General features: G+C 44.4%; 1 long non-coding RNA gene, 1 other non-coding gene and 1 pseudogene across 2 annotated transcripts in view; 1 reads left to right on the forward strand and 2 right to left on the reverse strand.

The window, feature by feature from the left end:
• Positions 1-13858, reverse strand: part of LOC137217868 (uncharacterized) — a 388659-nt gene that overhangs the window by 200707 nt on the left and 174094 nt on the right. The window lies entirely within an intron of this gene.
• LOC137217875 (small ribosomal subunit protein eS24 pseudogene) lies at positions 97-536 on the forward strand (annotated as a pseudogene).
• LOC137217920 (U6 spliceosomal RNA) lies at positions 2036-2142 on the reverse strand. The gene has a single exon (XR_010940312.1). It is a non-coding gene; the product is annotated as a U6 spliceosomal RNA (small nuclear RNA).

Genomic DNA, 13858 nt, shown 5'->3' on the forward strand with positions numbered 1-13858 from the left:
TTCTCCTCACTTGGGCCTCCATCTTCAGAAGCCCATTCCTCCAAAGGCCTACCGGTGCTCTTGTCCTCCCAGGCTGCCTGAAGATCAGCGGTCATCATGAACGACACAGTAACTATCCAGGACCAGGAAGTTCATGACCGACCGACTACTTCAGCGCAAACAAACGGGCATCAATGTCCTTCACCCTGGGAAGGCAACAGGCCCTAAGACAGAAATTTGGGGGAAAAAAACTAGCCGAAATGCATATACAAGAGCACACCAGATGGCACCTTTGTATTTGGATTTACAACCCATTTTGATGGTGGCAAGACAACTGGCTTTGACATGGTTTACGATGCCTTGGATTACCTGGAGAAGAACGAGCCCAAACCCAGGCTGCAAGACACGGCCTGCATGAGAAGAAAAAGATGTCCAGAAAACAGCGAAAGGAACTCAAGAACAGAATGAAGAAAGTCTGGGGGACTGCAAAGGCCAGTGTTGGTGCTGGCAACAAGAGGAGTAAAGATTCTGCCGTGACTGTATCGGTGGAGATGTGAGCAGCCTTTTATGAGAGGATTAATAAACTAAGATCTTTTATATGCCCCCCCCCAAAAAAAAAAGGTCTACCTGTAATCAAGTTGGACGGCTTTTGTGGCCTTGAAAGTGCTGACTTGACTTAAACGTGCAAACTCTGATCTCCCCACTCAGATCCGAACAGATGTGTGGTTAGATCACAGGATCATCATGTTCTATTCCCTCATTCTTCCTGCATCCACCCATTCAGTATTTCCTGAGCACACGCTACTAAGAAGTTGAACATTTATGGAGGGTCAAGCAAGTGTAGGCAATGAGCTAGGAGCTGGGAGGACAGAGTGCAGTAAGATACATGGTTACAAGAGAGAAGGCATCCCGCAAGGTGCAGGCGTTGGGGAAGTAAAGCAGGGTGGCCTGAGAAAGGCTGGGAGGACAGAGGAAAAAACCTAGAGACTGTGACTTTAGACCCAAACGATAACTGAGAGGAGAAGAAGCGAAGGACATTCTGGGTGGAGGCGTCAGCATGCCAACGGCCTTGAGACATGTATTAGTCAGGAAAAGCTAGGTTGTGCTGCTAAAAAAAAAGAATCCATAAAATATCAGGGCAAATTGCTACAAAGCTCCATTTCTTTATATATATATATATATATATATATATATATATATATATATATCTTTATTGGAGTATAATTGCTTTGCAATGTTGTGTTAGTTTCTGCTGTACCACAAAGTGCATCAGCTATATGTATACATATACCCCCATATCCACTCCCTCTTGAGGCTCCCTCCCTCCCTCCCTATCCCACCCCTTAGGTCGTCCCAAAGCAGAGCTCCGTTTCTTACATCACAGTCTGATGGGAGTCATGCGGTCTCCCTGTGCCCTGGAGCTACGTTATCTGGAACACGTGGCCTCCAGAAACACCTTGCAGGGCAGACAGAGAAGGAGGACGTGTACTGGCTACTTGCCATCTGCACCTGGACATGACATGTGTGGCTCTGCTCACAGCTCAGCAGGCAAAACTAGTCCCCTGGTGCTACCTCCTTACACGGTGGTCTAGGAAATACAGCTGAGCACATATTTAGTGAGCTGACTGTCTAAGCTACGTGCTATGAATGACTTGTACCCCACCAAATTCATACGGGACTGTATAGCGCTGTCATGTGACTGTATTTGTTTGTTTGTTTTTCACGTTGTTCACAGCTATACTGCAAGTTTGGAATTCATATTTTCAAGCAGCCGTACAAAAGTATTCATGAAGAATGCATCATCTCTGAAAATTGTGAAAACATCCCTGCTACCAATACATTTCCAAATACAAAACTGACTACCATATTGTTACTTCTGTGTAGCAGGAGAAGTTCATGCTCAAAACAGATAAAAGTCTTTAGGTGTGAATGGTATGAATGACAGTCTTCTTTCTTTTTAATTTCTTAGTCGTTTGGGATCCTTAAGCATGCAAGCCTCAAAGAGGAGGGTCCACGAAGGAACAAGGGTTGTCTTACGGCAGCCAGTACAAGTATGGAACGCTTCACGAATTTCGCAAATTTGCGAGTCATCCTCGCACGGGGGCCGTGCTCATCTTCTCTGTATTGTTGCAATTTTAGTATACGTGCTGCCGAGGTGAGCACACTCATGTGGCTGTATCTGGACATGGGGTTTTGCGGGAGGTAATTAAAGTTAAATGAAGTCATGGTTTGATGGGATCAATGTCTCCCAGAGTTCTCTCCTTCTCTCCCTCCACTGTGTGAGGACACAGCGAGAAGGTGGCCCTCTGCAAGTAGGAAGAGGGTCCTCATCAGGAACCAAGTCATCTGGCACGTTGATCTTGGACTTCCAACCTGCAGAGCGGTGGGAAAATCACCTTCTATTGTTGAAGCCGCTCAACCTATGGTGTTTTGTTATGGCGCCCGAGCTGACCAGTTATCTCTCACACCAGGCAGGAAGAGGCTGGCTACTTTGGGAGCTGAGAGCCAGACTGAAGGCCTGGGGGCCAAGGGAGTGAGAGAGAGTATTCCATCAAATGAAGCTGGAACAGGAGTGGAAGCCCATGTCATGCAGTGTCACAGGGCCATTGTGACAAGTGCTTCAAGCATAACAGGAAGAGAGCAGAGGGGTGGTTTTTGCAGGTTTCAGAATCTCTCCCATAAGCCAGAGTGGATCTAGGGACCGTCTTCCTGAGGATGAACAAGGTGGTTTAGGTGGGGGTCATGGTCATAGAGGGAGGTGGGTGGGTTGAAGAGCTTTCAGAAGATGAAGGAATGGTACCAAGAGATTGACTCTATGCTGCTGTCGAGCAAGAGAGAGTGAAGGAAGTACCCCACCTTCCTAGCCAGAGCACTTGTGGCGGTGCCCTTGACCGACATGGGGACCAGGGGTGCGGGACAAGTCTGCTACTGGACACCAGTCTAAGGGAGGGAGGGTTTCCAGTCAGAGAATCCACAACGCACACCACTGCGGGTCTCTCACTGTCACTCTGCCAACACTTGTTGCTGAACAAATGGATGAAAGCAAACAGGGACGTTAATAAAGCACACACCTTCCCCATGGGTTGTGTTCCTGGTGAGGGTGAGAAGCAAGGAGAGAAGTGCATTTGTAAATTAATTGATAATTGATGAGGAAATTCCCGTACGGTGCAGTGCTTAGGACTTGGTGCTTTCACTGCAGGGGCCCAGGGTTCGATCCCTGGTTGGGGAACTAAGATCCCGCAAGCCATGCGGCATGGCCAAACAAAAAAAAAAAAAAAAAAAAAATTCAAACCATAAATTAATGATGATTTCAAGGATTTAGTCGTTAGTAGCATGTTGTTTCGTCTTCGTCTCATTTCTTCTTCTGTGGTTGACTTCTAGTTTCATGCCGTTCTGTCACGGATTTAGTCTTTGCACAGACATGTAAGTAACCTCTTACATGCCAGCCAGGCACTGTGTGAGGCTCCAGGGCTTTCAAAAAAAAAAAAAGTCAAATAATATGCCCTCCTTCCCCTGAGTAACTTTATAGTCTAGAAGTGGAAAGGGACAAATAAATAACAAATCATAACGTGGTATAATGACAACTAGCGTGGTGTGGTCAGGATGCTGGGAAAGAGCTGCGAAGGGGCAGCTAAATAATTAGGGTTCGGTAAGGTTTAGTGAAGACAGACAATATCGAAGGGAGTTTTGTTGAAAGAGGAGGAGTTGGATAAAGAATGTGGGAAGGGTGGTCCCGACAGAAGAAAGGGCAGAAGCAAAGACAGAGAAGTGTGTGGGCTTCCCTGGTGGCACAGTGCTTGAGAGTCCGCCTGCCGATGCAGGGGACATGGGTTCGTGCCCCAGTCCGGGAAGATCCCACGTGCCGCGGAGCGGCTGGGCCCGTGAGCCATGGCCGCTGAGCCTGCGCGTCCGGAGCCTGTGCTCCGCAACGGAAGAGGCCACAGCAGTGACAGGCGCGCGTACCGCAAAAAAAAAAAAAAAAAAAAGACAGAGAAGTGTGAGCCAGCAAAACTCGGCAGAGGCTCATGGGTGAGGCTTTAGGTAGGGCTGGAAGCTGCCAACCTTCAGCGTGCAGATGAAGAGTTAGGACGTAGAAGGCCAAGGGCATCACTTGGGAGAACTTCCCTCAGCAGAGTGATGCAAGTTAGAGTGATGAGAGTGACTGGAATGTTAGAGAAACACACTGAAAGCCAGATGGAACGTACACTGGAGAAAGACGACCAGTGAGGAAGCTACAGTGGCAATCCAGGTGGGAGGAGCTGAGACTGTGGATGAAGCCCAGGGCTGTAGACATAAAAGCAGAGAGAAGAGAGCAGACTCGAGGGATATTAGAGATAAGCACAATCTAGGATTAATACCGGGCTTGGGAAGCGTGGCGAGTGAGATAAAAATGTCCACGTCCTAATTTCTGGAACCTGTGAATATGTCACTTTACATGGTAAAAGGGGCTTTGAAGATGGCATCAGGGCAAAGACCCTGAGATGAGGAGATGGACCTGGATTATCCAGGTGCCCCGAAGTCATCCCAGGGGTCTTTAGGATTGAAAAAATGAGAAAGGAGCGTCAGAATCGGGGAGAGATACAGATGGTATGGTGTTGGCTTTGCAGGAGGAGAAGGGGGCCATGAGGTGAGGGATGAGGGCATCCTCTAGAAACTGCAAAAGGTAACTGCTGGATCCTTCCCTTGGCCCTTCCTTAGGGAAGCAGTGCCAGGGACAACGACAAACTGTCTTTGACACACGTGGAGTTGGACGGGGACATGCGTGGTGGGCAGCTGGATATTGGTCCAGAGTCCTGAAGCCGGATCTGGGCTGAGGAGAGAGATGGGAGCCGGGCTGAAGCTCAGGCTGTTTGAGCCTGCCTCTGAATGCCTGCGTGACTGTCCGCTGGCTGCAGAAAACCAAAACTAGCTGCATCTGTGCGAGGCTACTGATCAACCGGGTGTGGGCGCCCTTCTCACGCTGGCTGCCACGGACGCCATGTTGTTGAGGGTTCGGAGGAAAACAGAAGTGAGAACGTTTGGGGAAGCATCAGTATGTACGTGCCGACCAGTGGTTGCTTCAAGTATTTGAATCCATCAGTCATTCTTTTTCCATCCAGACAAAATTTTCCTAGCCTCCTATAAACGCGTCGGCAAGTCCTTTGCCTCCTGAACACCAGGAGAAGTCCCTGTACGTTAGGGACAGTGGCCGCAGAGGAAGACAGGCAGAAGCGGAATCAACAGAGCAGTGGGTGCAGAGGGAACAGAGCAGAGCTACGGGAAGGAGGTGGAGAAGGAGAAGAGGCTCACCTCGGCATTGCTCTATGGTCGCAACATCAGCAGGTGCGTTGCCTTCTCCAATTTCAGGTTTGTGCTACATGGCTGACTTGAGGTTTGCTGGATACTGGACTCCTGCAGGCACCCTAGCGCGCCCCTGTGTTTATTCATTTCCAGGTAGATCCTAGCGCAGGGGCGGAGGGTGGCACATGCACACACACACCTGTTCACCCCCCCATGCCATCTACACGGGCAACACGACTTTGTATATTCTCAGAGTCCTTTCAACTTGGGCAGCCACTCACGCTTGCAGTAGCCGCAGTCACCAGGAAGCCCTACTGTCCAACAGCCAACTCAATCTGATCATTCAGGCTCCTTGCCTCAGCCTTCTACACCTATGACTTTACAGGCCCTGAAACAAAAGACAATCTGTAGGTTCTAACATGGTCTATATGTCCTCATCCAAAAAAAAAAAAAAAAAGATGAGGGCAGAGTGGGAAGGGCGGGCTGTGCTTCTCTCTAGCAGGGCTCCTGAACTCTGGCACGAGTCCAAACGCAGCCTGCCGCTGTTTTTGTAAATAAAGTTGTATTGGCATAAAACCAAGCCCAGTTGTTTCTGTGCTGCCTGTGGCTGCTTCCATCCTGCAATGGTAGATCTGAGAAATTATGAAGAGGCTCTGCAGCCCTCAAAGCCTAAAATATTCACTAACCGGCACTTTACAGACACTGTCTGCTGATGGCCCCTATAGGGAATCGAGTCTTGGAGAGCAAAGAGGGTAGCCAGTTTCCTCCTCTGTGATATGCTCGATACGGCTGTCTAGTATTTGCACGATTGTTATGATATTGATTACATAACCAAAGAATAGAGAACAAACTTCAAGGCATCCACAGGTGCTGAGTGGAAAGAAACAAAAAGGCCAAGCTAAGAGCAATGAAAAGAGGCAGAAAGAATGAGTTCTACCCTAAAGAAGAATAAAACACTGAGAAAAAATACTCACTTCCACAAGATAAATCTCTTCCCTACCTATGAAACGTCTGCCTGGACAGCTAGATAGAAGCTTCTGCTTATGTTCAGGTATGCCCAATGTGCTCAGAAGCTATGTCAGGATTCTGACTCCAATTTCCTTCTCCAGCATTTTTCTCTGTGATGTGAAACTAATTAAGTCTGGCGTCTTTGCAGTTCTTGAAAAAGATTATTGTTTTAACCATATCTAATAACACCTTACGGGCCTTTTGCACTGAAAACAAAAATATATCCTCGCCTGAAAACATCGATATATATTCGACTACAATGTGGGTATTAACTCTCTGTGTATACAGCAGCAACTTAAAAATGATTTCACTTCCTCTAAAATTTGATTATGTATTTGAACCCAGCCCACTCCAGCCTTGCTATGAAAATGGTGTGCTATGGTGCACACACGTCTTTCTGGGGCATACACAGCATGAGAAAATGTCTGTATGGATGCTGGGTCAGACCTACAAATTTGGGTGATTTAATATGCCTGTAATTAGTTAAGATCTAGTGAATACACTTTCGCAGTGGTTTCTAAGTGATGTCCACGTTTGAGTGTATGTTATGTCAGTCCTGAGAGGTGGATGGCAGCTCAGAAACTTCGATAATATCTTTTTTTTTTTTCCTATTCTTTAGTTCCTGCTTTGTGCATGACAATACCCTTTAAGAATACAAAACAGTACAGTAGCTCTTCTTCAGTGCCAGACCTTAACAACAATAATCTTCAGCAAGGAATTCAGGGAGAATTACACTTTCAACATTTTACAAGGTCATGGAGTTACCAGTCACATCCATTTTTCTTCATTTGTCGTGAACGTTCTAACTGTTGTATATTACCAGGCCGTCCCCATTTCCCTATTAAAATGCATATCAGGATATTGAATATTCAAGTATTATGGGGTAAATTTTTTTTCTATTTCTGGAAAATGGACCATTGGGATTCGTTATTCAATGCTAATGTAAGAAAAAAAAATCTCATTTACTCAATGAAAAGAAGAAAGTGGTCATAGACAAACGTGCATGGGGCCTGGGACTGGAGTGAGGAGGTAAAAAGCAAAGCAGAAGTGTCCATGGTATCATAAGGTTAAACAGGGGAGAGGAAGCAGTTAACACTGCTAAGACGGGAGACTAGGTCTTTTTCACCACGGCTGCCTCAGGCATATAGATGTGTCAAACTGACTCCTCACGTAATAAATTTCTCTGTGCTCTACTGTTCTTTTTTTCAAAACTAAATTCTTTATGAAGAAAAATACAAAGTGTACTGGAGGGTGTAGAGAAAGAGGCCAAAATAAATGAAGAAATGCAGTATGTTTCTGGATGAGATTATTCAATAGTGTTTACATGTTATTTTTTAAATTAATTCTTATTGGAGTATAGTTGATTTACAATGTTGTGTTAGTTTCTGCTGTACAGCAAAGTGAATCAGCTGTATGTATACATACATCCCCTCTTTTTTGGATTTCCTTCCCATGTAGGTCACCACAGAGCACTGAGTAGAGTTCCCTGTGCTGTACGCTCGGTTCTCATTAGTGATCTATTTTATACATAGTATCAATAGTGTATACATGTCCATCCCAATCTCCCAGTTCATCCCACACCCCCCTTTCCCCCTTGGCACATGCTTTTTTTTTTTTTTTTTCCCAAAATGAATGTATGTTTGACACAAAGCTAATGAACGTCACCATGGAATTTTTGGGTTTGTTTTTCGGGTCACAAAATTATTCTTCTGATCATCTGGAAGAATAAATGCACAAAAGCGTCCTGGCAATTTCGGGAAGAAGGGCAGTGGAGGATGGGAGAGGGAGAACGAATTGTCCCGCGTGTAAATCTGCAATTATTTAAACAGTGTGATATGAGAACAGCCACGGGGAGACTGATTGGTAAAAGTAGGAGGCACAAGAAGAAACACACAAAACAGGCACGCGTGTTTTAGACAACCTGGTGCAAAGTAATGAATATCTGAGTTGGCTACTTAGGGAACAATAAAATTCGTTTCCCCCTAATTAAACACCAGAATTAAATATAATTGTTAGGATGCCTACTTCCATTTCAGGACAGAACAGCGCTCTCATCCTCATAATCAAACCTATGTTTGAAACATACTTTTCAAAAAAATCATCATTTTTTAATTATAAAAAAAGATTCGCGAAAAGCTTAGGACACAGAGGAACACAAGAAACTAAATTCCCAAAACTAGCCAGCTCCTTTCTGGAAAGACAAGACTCCTGTCGGCTTTGATCTTTGTGGAAGTGGTCAGGGTGGGAGGACCCTGTTGTAGGTGTGGGAAAGGAGCAAAGCGGGGTACAGTTTTAAAGCGTGTGGGCTGACGTGTTCGATGGGAAACATGAGGGAGTCCTAGTCTCAGTACATACTTCGACCACCTGCTAAGTGTTTCCCAAGAATCTCTGCAGAGGAAAGAGATAGTCTGCCCCATGTGGGTGAGGTGGGAAGAGAGAGGAGATAAATACCATGAGTTCTCGCCCAAGTTCAAGGCAGCTTCTTTCAGAAGGTAGGGATCAGGGCAGTGGATCTGATGCAAAGTGTACTCAGGCATGCCTGGGCTTCACAGGGTATTAGACCGCAGCCCTCCAAAGACAAAGGCAGTGTCACAGGGTGGGGGGACTTCTCCAATGTGAGAGACAGAGCAAACAGACACCCCAAATAGCATCCGGGTGGTAAGTGGAGAGACCGATCTCATGGTTAAGAGAACTGGGCACTTCACGGAAAAGCACAGAGATATCTCTGGCGCCCTACCAGTGTCAGATCCCAAGCCTGACTCAAGATGAAGTTCCAACACTGTCCTGAAAACTTCTGAGGTCACCAGTGACGTGAGTCACAGGGAAGCTAGTGTATTGTCCCACAGGCCTCAGAAGGTCTCTTCTCCGCTTCCCCAGTCTCTCTTCTCTTTGCATTTCAGTTTTCAGACTTTCTATTGGAGTCGGAAGTGAAAGAACAAGAATGGCGGCAGAAGGAGGATTCGGAGAGATAATAACTGGGAACTTTCCAGAATCGATGAATGATGTTGACGCATAGATGGATGGTGTTCAGCAAACCACAAACAGGAGAAACACAAAGGAAATGACACCTGACAATTTCCTAGACAACCCTGAACACCAAAGATGCAGAGTGAATCTCGAAAGCAGCTAGGGAACAAAAAGACGCATCATACATGAGCGCGTGACATTCTGAATTACGGATGACTTTTCACCAGAAGAAACAAAGAGGCCAGAAGCAATGGAAAGATATCTTCAAGGTGATGAAAGAATAGTGTCAACTTAGAATGACAGATCCCGTGAAAATATCCTTCAAAACTGAAAGTGGAATAAAGACATTTTCAGGTACAATGAAAACGTAGACCCACTCCACAAGACAGGCTAAAAAATACAAAAATAAAACGTCTGCAGAAAGAAGGAAAAAATACCAAATAAGAGTCCAGTTATGCAAAAGAAAAGAATAGAAAGCAAAAGTGTAAATGTCTGGATAAATATAAAATAGCTTTCTTTAAAGTATCCATGTTGTTCAAGCGTCTTTTAAGAAGCATTCACTGTTTAAAACAAAAATGACAAGAATGTTTTGTTAGATGTATAGGCTATGTAGAAGTGGATTGCAAAATAATGAGAATGTAATGGGCAGGGAGGTATTCCGTGCAATTATTCTCCTGTAAGGTCCTTATGGAGTTTGTGCATATTTCTGAAGGTAGTATAATTTTTTAAGGTGGACTCTGCTACATTAAAGATAAGTATTGGGGTGTCTAGAGAAGTGCTTTTCAAGAGCTAGAGGGTAACGAGCCACCCAGAAGCTTCCTTTGTGTCTTTCCAAGTAGGGTAATTTTGTTTCCTTTTTCATATTTCTCAATTTTCCAGATTTTCTACAACGAATGTAAACATTTTCGAATAAATATTTTCAGTAAGTTCATTGTCTTCTTGAAGGGCTTTTTGTACCTTTTTTCCCCCAGAATTGTGATCCTTTACCAGCTTGTATATAAAATGTGCTCTTCTAAATGATTATTCCAGAATTGGCCTTGAAAGCAGTTCAGAATAAAATTAAATATTGCATTAGAGTCCCATAAAGCAATTCTAATTGGGCATGTGCTGGAACAAACAGATTGTGAAAATTATTAACACATGTTAGTATTTTTTCTTACCACAGTGCCCCCCGCCATCCTTGCGAATCATCTCTCTGTCCTGCCTGTTAGTCACTTAGTTGCCAACTCAGTTATCAGATCAATGTCGCTGTATCCCAGTGCTTGTGTTCAAGACACCCTTATTTGACTTAATCATGGCTCCAAAGCACAAGACTAGTGATGCTGGCAATTTGAATATTCTCTGATTGTGTCTGATTTATAAACTTAACTTTATTGTAGATAGGTACATATAGGAAAAAAACATAATACGTATAGGGTTTGGTACTACCCGTGGTTTCAGGCATCCACTGGGGGTCTTGGAACATGTCCCCCGTGGATAAGGGGTGACAATTGTGTATGTAAATATACAATATATATACTGTAGTCCTAATATATATACAATATGTATACTGTATACCCAATGCAATATACTGTAGTCCTAATATATATACAATATGTATACTGTATACCCAATGCAATATACTGTAGTCCTAATATATATACAATATGTATACTGTATACCCAATGCAATATACTGTAGTCCTAATATATATACAATATGTATACTGTATACCCAATGCAATATACTGTAGTCCTAATATATATACAATATGTATACTGTATACCCAATGCAATATACTGTAGTCCTAATATATATACAATATATATACTGTATACCCAATGCAATATACTGTATTCCTAATATATATACAATATATATACTGTATTCCATATATATCTATATATCTACAGTATTCCCAATTATTTTCTAGATTGACCCAATCCATCTTGACTTTGCACCTCTGCAAAGCACACTGATAAGAATGGACTTTTCTGATATTTCATCAAAGGCTTCCACCTTCCAGGGACACACTAGAAAATCTATTATACTCTAAGTTACCCAGGACGATAACTGGTAAAAAAGAAATCTCTCTGTACCCCACACCTTCACTCCATCAAAAACCAAAATAGTTCTATGATTGCTCTTACCTGACCTACTTTAGTGTCGAACCTATAATGACCTAAATTCTTAAAGTCCTAGGCTTGGAAGGAACTTTGGAGGGTTTTCCCAATCCATCCTCATAACTTTACGCAGAATCACACCTCCGCTGTGCTGGATTCATCGAGGCTACGCAAGAATTTCCCACCACTAACTTGGGGTTGTCTATCAGATTTGAGGAAGGCGTATGGCTTTTTATTTTCTAGTCTGAAAAGTAATATGACAATTTTATCTAATAACGCTATTTGGTTACGTAGTTATAGAGACAAAGAAGGATAAAGCGCAGGCCACTTGGAAATGTAATTTTATCTGTCGCACACAATAACTCTGTAGGTACTTTATGGTACCCATTTCTAAGCATCATGATTATACTGAAAGCTATTAAAGAAGTGCAAACATCCTTAAAAGGCTACCAGCTGATCTGGTTGCGTGCCAGCCTGGTAGATACCCAGGTCCCCAAGTTTTACTTCCTTTCCTCGGACACGAGATGTTCACGCAATTCTTTCCAGTACTTATAAACCTGACCCCTTCCTTCATCTCAGCCACATCCTGTTCTCAGCCTTCCCTCTCTCCCCAACTCAGACCCGTGATTATCACCTAACTGGCAGGTTCCAACCATTTGCCTTCAACTCAGAATTCAGAGAACCAGCCCTGACAACCGAACACGTGGCACATGTATCTCGTAGGCACCGAAAACTCCGTCGTGTTCAGGATGGAAGTGATTGCTCTCCTCGCCAGCGTTCCTCCCCTCCTGCATCACTTCTCATGCAGAATCAGCAGGCTCCTTGGATTCAAATATCCAAATACTGTGTGCGTACATAGGTTTGTGTGTGTGTACTTTTTTTCAACTTCGTTCATGTTCTTAATTTCTACTGCAGACCCCCAACTTCAATCCACTGTCTCCTGCCTGTACTGTTGCAGAAAACCCTTAACTTGGTAGGTCTAATCCCCCTTTGCTTGTCCCTAATCCACTGTTTTCAAGAGAGTCTGAGGGACATTTTTAAAACAAAACTTGGATTGTGTCGCCATGCTGCTCAAAATCCTTTCAGTATGTCTTTTTTTAACATTAGGATGGAGTCTAAAAATGTTCAGAATGGCCTATAGGCCCCACGGGATCATTCATGCCCCCACCCATGTCCTCCAAGACATCACACCAGAATAATATAATGTTCTTGAAGAGACAACACAGCTTATACATGGAGTCAACTTTAAATATTTTTCAGGATCTAAGCAGAGCTCCTGGTGTCCTTTTTCGTAGCTGAAAATTGAACTTCCAGGTGGTCTTTGCTGAGACAAGTGTAGGATGGCCTGCTGCCGATTTCCCAAGAGAAGGCAGTCAGATTCTGAGTTCAGATCACAAGCGCGCTGCAGAAGACAACTGGAACACCTTGGCACGAATTCCAGAGGCTGAAGATTCGTCATGGAATCAGAAAGACTTCCTCTAACCTGCCCTGCCCTCTCCTCGCACCATTCCACAAACCCTCTGGCCACAACGTGGGACATCACCACTTTTCACCATGTAAGATACCCACACACGGGACGGAGAAAAGCAAACAAAAAGAGTCTTATGGAGATCATGCCCCCAAAACAATACTGACCACTGTATGTGTTTGCTGGGGCTGCCGTAAGAAAGCACCACAGACGAGGCAGCTTAAACCCAGCAGATGTGTATTCCTCCCAGTCCTGGAGGCTGGAATCTGACATCCAGGTGTGGGCGGGGCTGGTTCCTCCTGAGGCCTCTCTCCTGGGCGTGTAGACGGCCGTCTCCTCCCTGTGTCCTCACGTGGTCGTCCCTCTGTGTGTATCTGTGTCCTGATCTCCTCTTCTTATAAGGCCACTTTTCCTGTGGGATCAGGACCCACCCTAGTGACCTCATTGTACCTTTAGTTCCCTCTTTAAAGACCCCATCTCCAAATCAGTCACATTCGGAGGTCCTGGGGGCTAGGACTTCAACATAGGAATTGGGAGGGGGGCAGGACACAATTTAGCCCCTAAAAACCACTGTAAATGTTGCTGGAATTCCCTATGCTTTGTCTGACAGCCTGCCACTAAGCATTATGAAAGCGATGAAAGCGTTCTGATAAATGAGTGTGGCCCTGTGTTGATCTTTTGACTCACAGGGCAAGCTTGGAGACGTAACTGATTGACCCGAATTCCTATGAATGTGACGTGATGACTGATCTTGGCTTCTGAGGGTTCCGAGTGAGCGTATTAAGCTGTGTTGGATGCATGTGACTGTGTGTGTGTTGTATAGAATGTCAGTGACCATCGGTGACACCGGCTCACCATCTTATCACCTGGATTCACTTCTTCAGAACGCTGAACGAGAATGTGTCTCGAAACTCTGGACATGGGAAAATTTGTTTTCCCAAACCCAAGTCTCTGGTCAACACATTAAATAAAACCAGAAAAAAAAAATCTAACCACTTTTCAGAACAAAACTTTTATTAGAAGGAAGAGTCTGAAAACATAGACTCACCGTTTG

The sequence above is a fragment of the Pseudorca crassidens genome, chromosome Y (assembly GCF_039906515.1).
Source record: "Pseudorca crassidens isolate mPseCra1 chromosome Y, mPseCra1.hap1, whole genome shotgun sequence".
Classification (NCBI taxonomy): domain Eukaryota; kingdom Metazoa; phylum Chordata; class Mammalia; order Artiodactyla; family Delphinidae; genus Pseudorca; species Pseudorca crassidens.